Below are 5652 nucleotides of genomic sequence, written 5' to 3'. Positions count from 1 at the left end.
CGAAATAGGCTTCATTGAAGAAATGTACTATCTAAATTGGATTGCTAACGTCGTCTTAGTGAAGAAGTCTAATGGGAAGTGGTGGGTTTGTGTAGACTATATTGACCTGAACAAAGCCTGCCCAAGGATAACTTCTCCCTTCCACGAATTGATCAACTGGTCGAAAGCATGGCCGGACACGAGCTTCCGAGTTTCATGGATGCCTACTCAGGTTATAACTAGATCACTATGCACCCTAACGATAAGCAGAAGATGACATTTGTCACCGACAAAGGGCTCTACTTCTATAAGGTCATGCCCTTCGGGTTAAAGAACGCTAAAGCCACATACAAGCGACTCGTCAACAAAATGTTTGCCCAGTAGATCAGACACTTCATGGAAGTCTACGTTGACAACATGCATGTCAAAAGTATCAAATCAATAGACCATATTACCATCCTCGAAGAAATGTTCACAATACTGCAGAGATATCGAATGTAGTTAAATTAAAGTAAATGTGCCTTTGGAGTTAGCTTGGGAAAATTTCTCAGATTCCTGGTAAGTGAAAGAGGAATAAAGAAAACCCTGACAAAATCCAAGTTATGCTCGACATGACCTCGCCCAGAACTATGAAGGAAATTCAATGCCTCACTGGAAGAATGGCTGCGCTCAATCGTTTTGTCTCTAAAGCCACCGATAAATGACTTCTCTTTTTCAAACAATTGAAAGGGAAACAAAGGATTGAGTGGACGGAAGAGTGCAAGCTCACCTTCCAAAAACTCAAACAGTATATGGGCTCCCTGCCCCTACTCTTGAAACTCTAACAAGGAGAGCTACTCTTGCTATATTTGGCAGTCTCTACAGTCGCAGTTAGCTCGACCCTCATCCGAGAGCAGGGAGGAAAACAACTACTAGTGTATTATGTTAGCAAAGCATTGGTCCTAGTGGAGACTAGGTATCCAGACATGAGAAACTCACCTTGGCCCTGATCGTCTCGTCCCACCGTCTACAACCATACTTCCAGGTTCATACCATTGTAGACTCTCAGGACTTTCAACACCCGGTTAAGGGTTCGAGTATCCATAGGTGGCGAAATCCCAGTACGGCATTAGTCTGTGGGGGTGTGTGTGCGTGTGTTAAAAAAAACCTCTCCGTTAGGTACTCCAAAAATATGAAGTCTCAAGGAGGCTCACAAAATGGTCAGTCGAGCTCAATGAGTTCGACATTAAATATCAGCCCCCAACCGCCATCAAAGGACAAGCAATCACTGACTTCGTTATCAAACTCACATGTGAGGCTGACCTAAGGACCAGTCCCGATACCCAACTCGACTAACTCGAAGATTGGATAGTCAAATCAGACCTACCAAGATGGACGCTACACATCAATGGTTCATCCAACTCTAAAGGCAGCGGGGCCGGGATAGTCCTTGAAGCTCCTGACCATACTTGTATGCAATATGCCTTAAGATTTGGATTCCAAACATCGAACAACACGGCAGAATATGAAGCTTTATTAGCCGGGCTCAAGCTGACAATAGCAATGAGAGCTCAGAACCTGAAAGTACACAACGATTCTCAGCTCATAGTTAACCAGATCGCCAATGAATACTAGGCCAAAGAAGAAAGCATGATGGCCTACCTACAAAAAGCTCGAGAACTCATCGGCAAATTCTCGAAATGCGACATCAGCTTAATCCCTAGATCAGAAAACTCCAAAGCAGACATGTTGGAAAAACTAGTTATGGCAACCAAAGATGATATCTTAAAATAAACCCTGATCGAATTCTTAGCTGATCCAAGCATCGGCGAGTTCAATCCAAGCATAGTCCTTCTAATAGATTCAAAGCTGAGCTGGATGGACCCGATAATCGACTATCTTCAAGAAGTCAAGCTTCACGAAGAATGACTACAGGTACGTAAACTCCCTTCTAGATTGACTCGCTATGTCATGATTAGAGACATCTTGTACTACAAGGGATTTTTTCTCTTATACCTCTGGTGCCTCCGACCCGATGAAGCCGAGTATGTGATGAGAGAGATTCATGAAGGTATCTGTGGCCACCACTCTGGTAGCCGCGCTCTCGCTCATAAAGTCATCTGGCCAGGATATTTTTGGCCTACCATCTAAGCAGACGCCACGTAATACACTTAGAAATGCGATAAATGTCAACAATTCACGACTATACCCCATCAACCGCCTGAGCAGTTAGCCCCTATGACCGGACCATGGCCCTTCGCATAATGAGGGATCGACATCATCATCCCTCTACCGACTGGCAAGGGACAGACCATGTTTGCGGTTGTTACAGTCGAGTGAAAATAAGAAGGTTCCGAGCTGGAAACCTAGTCCTACGCAGAACATTCCAGAACACCAAAGAGCCTGGCACAGGGACCCTAGGACCAAATTAGGAAGGGCCCTACAAGGTGACAAGCACGAGCTGACCAAAAATATATTGACTCGAGAACATGGAGGGAAAGCCTCTACCACACCCATGAAACGCAGAGCATTTGAAGATCTACTACCCATTAAAATCGAGCTGATCCAGGACCTAGATCCGCAGTTTTGTTAATTTTTACAAGAACCGACCAAGTCGGTATCTACATGTTTTCCTTAGAGTTTGCAATAAAAGTCCTGAAGTCTGAACATTTTACTTTTTATCCATTGTTTACAATGACTCAATCTGCATAACCTATCGAGGACTTCCCTTCGTGCAAGGGAGGAATAGTCCCCACCGGTTGCCCGACCCTTAAAGAAAAGATCGAGACACCAACTAATTAACACCACCAAGACTACACGATCTACAAAGCTCGCATCTAAAGAGATCAGGGATGACCTCAAAAAGGACCTGCTTGTAGGCCAATAACAAAACCGACCAGTCTACTTAAGAAAATCCATACAAAAGATTGATACGACAAAAAAAATCCTTTCATTGAGATGATAAAGGAAATACAAAAATTCTTCCATCAAAAAGAAAAAGAAAAAGAGTACAACTAAAAACATGAAAAGCTCGAGGTGCTGGTGGATAAGGACACTCAGAAGGGGAAGACCTCAGTTCCCAGTCAGGGCAAAATCTTTAAAAGGGCCGACCTCGAAAGCGGATAGGTCGAGCCTAGGGTGCGTCTCTCTAATGTCTTCCGCACTTGTCATACCCAGCACTGTAAAGGGCATCCCTCTTTTCCTCCCTTTCTCTGGAAGCCCTCAACTCCTCCGCTCCCACCTCCTTAGCCGTCAGGAGAGCCGCCTGAGCCTCTTTCATTTCACATCGAAGGTGTGCTTCGGTTTGACGTTCTCAGATTTCCACTGAGCGCCCTTCTCCAGGGCCTCTTTAAGATGCACCTTCGTCCCCTCTAGCTTGGTCCTTGCGGCCTTCAGCTCAGCCTTCGACCCCTTCGCTTAAGTCGCCAAAGTGGCATTCTCAAAGCAAAGTTGCTTGGACTCAGTGCTCTTTTGTAACAGGGTTGCCTCTGCCTCCTTGCTCTCCGTCTAAAGGCGCAATATGTCACGACGGGCACTTACAAGGGAAGAGGCAAACTGAAAACAAACCCAAAGTTAGAAGACAGAAAGACTTGTTAGTCAAAATAAACATCTATTAAGAATGGCTTACCTTGTAGAAAAGAGACACCATATGGCCCACGATAGCCTTCGGAGGCATGTCCATAACCCGAGTAAACTCGACATTAGGCACATGCCGAGCAATCCAGGGCATGAGGCCCTCTGTCGCAGTGACAACCGACTTTAGGGAGGCCTAAGCCTCACCACCTTGGACCCCGGTTGAGCTGTCCAATTGGGGCGAAGAGGGTTGAACCTCACAGCTAGAGGCCACCCGTGCTTCTGAAGGTTGAACTTCCACCGCGGGAGTCACCCTAGCACCGGCTTCAATGCCCCCAGAAGCCATAGTCTGGTCTGAAGGAGCAACAATAGTGACAAAGGCAGAGTTAGAAGCCTTCTTCTTCTTCAATGCATGCCTCGACTTCTTTTGGGCAAGCTTGACCACAGACGGAGCCCTTCGCTTGGATTTTTTCTGCTCAGGCATCTCTATATGACAAGAAATAGATATTAGCGAACACGAAAACAAAAGGAGAACCTATGATCAAACCCCTAAAAAGATATACTTGTCAAGAATAAATCAAGACTTGATTTGAGCAGCAGTTAGGGCGTGATCAGGCGCCTCCAAGACCTCAGCTCGACGTCCACCAACCTCGCCTCAGCGATCCGAGCTCGTTCTTCCCCACCCACTCCAGTAGAGTACTTAGGCAAAATTGTCATGGACAACCACAATTAGAAACAAATAAAGCAAATTAAACTAAGGGACAACAATTCAGATATACTGACCTGGTGTGGCGAAGGAGGCCGGAACCTAGGAGTGTAGTCCAAAAATCCCTGGTGTCTCCTAGTCCCTCGACGCCCAGAACCACTTGGTCTTCCAATTCTTATTTGAGGTAGGAACATCCATGACTATGGCCCCACCAGTCTTCTTCCAGGGGGCAAAATAATACTAACCCTCATGAAAAGGATTGGACTTCACCTAGTACAAGTGGAGAAAGTCATTCACTGTTAGCTCGAGATGATCGAACTCGGACCAGAGAATGAATGTCCTCACCAATGCTCTCCATGCATTAGGGATCAACTGCCCAAGGTGTCACGCCCCAAACTCAGAAATCGGGTTCACAAAATTTTCGATCGCCAAATCCGGTGCCGGCAGCCTTCATAGTACCCCATTTTCAGCTCCCAGCGTCCATATACCAGATTCCGATCCTGGGATCATATGAGGATTTTCCAGCGTACATTTAACTCATAATAAGCATAACCATAGGTTTATCCAAATCACAAAGGCAACATCATCATCACATATCCACTAATATAAATATTTGAATACAGTACTGAAAGGGAAATACTTATATTAACAATCAAAGCTCTAGAAGATAGCTCCATGCTCCAAGCTCAACTCTGTTGCGACCTAATGTCACCTGCATGCATCTATCATACATAAGCTTATAGAAAACTTAGAGGGTGGTGTAAGTGTGTGCGATGCATATGCCAAGCACATAAATATCAGAGTAAGTGGAAATACTGGCAATTCATAAATCATACAATATCAGAGTAATGCGGAAACATGCTAGTAAGTTCATAAATACCATCAACCTTATCCAGGCTATATGATGTAAAATATAATAAGCCAATATCATATACTGAGGATACAATACAATATGCAAATCCTGATGAGTCCACGAATGCCATCAACCTCATCTAGGCCATATAAATGCAGAAACATAGCAATATACGGTGTAAATAAAATGACCAAGCTGGAGTGTGAAGTCGGGATGATAATACGTAGTATCATAGGCTACATGGTCCACTATAAAGGACTTCTATCTAAACTAGTCACATACCTAATTTTGAATAGTCAGACTCAATGTGGTAAACTCCTGATCTTAGATTGGTCGTGCGCCCCAACCAAAATCTTGGCCACTGCGAAGGTACACATAACAATTAGTTACGCACCACCAACCCGAGTGGATAATGAATGAATAAATGAATGATGAAAATGCTAAGTATGCAACTCCTGCTCAATAAGTCCACATATCAGTACTGTACAGCTCTGGGATCATCACCAGGGTCTATTACACTCTTCGCCAGCTTGCCACCCTTATCCGAGCGCATAACTAGGTA

The sequence above is a fragment of the Magnolia sinica genome, chromosome 15 (assembly GCF_029962835.1).
Source record: "Magnolia sinica isolate HGM2019 chromosome 15, MsV1, whole genome shotgun sequence".
Classification (NCBI taxonomy): Eukaryota; Viridiplantae; Streptophyta; class Magnoliopsida; order Magnoliales; family Magnoliaceae; genus Magnolia; species Magnolia sinica.
The sequence above is the reverse complement of the archived record's forward strand: the minus strand, read 5'-3'. Positions refer to the sequence as shown.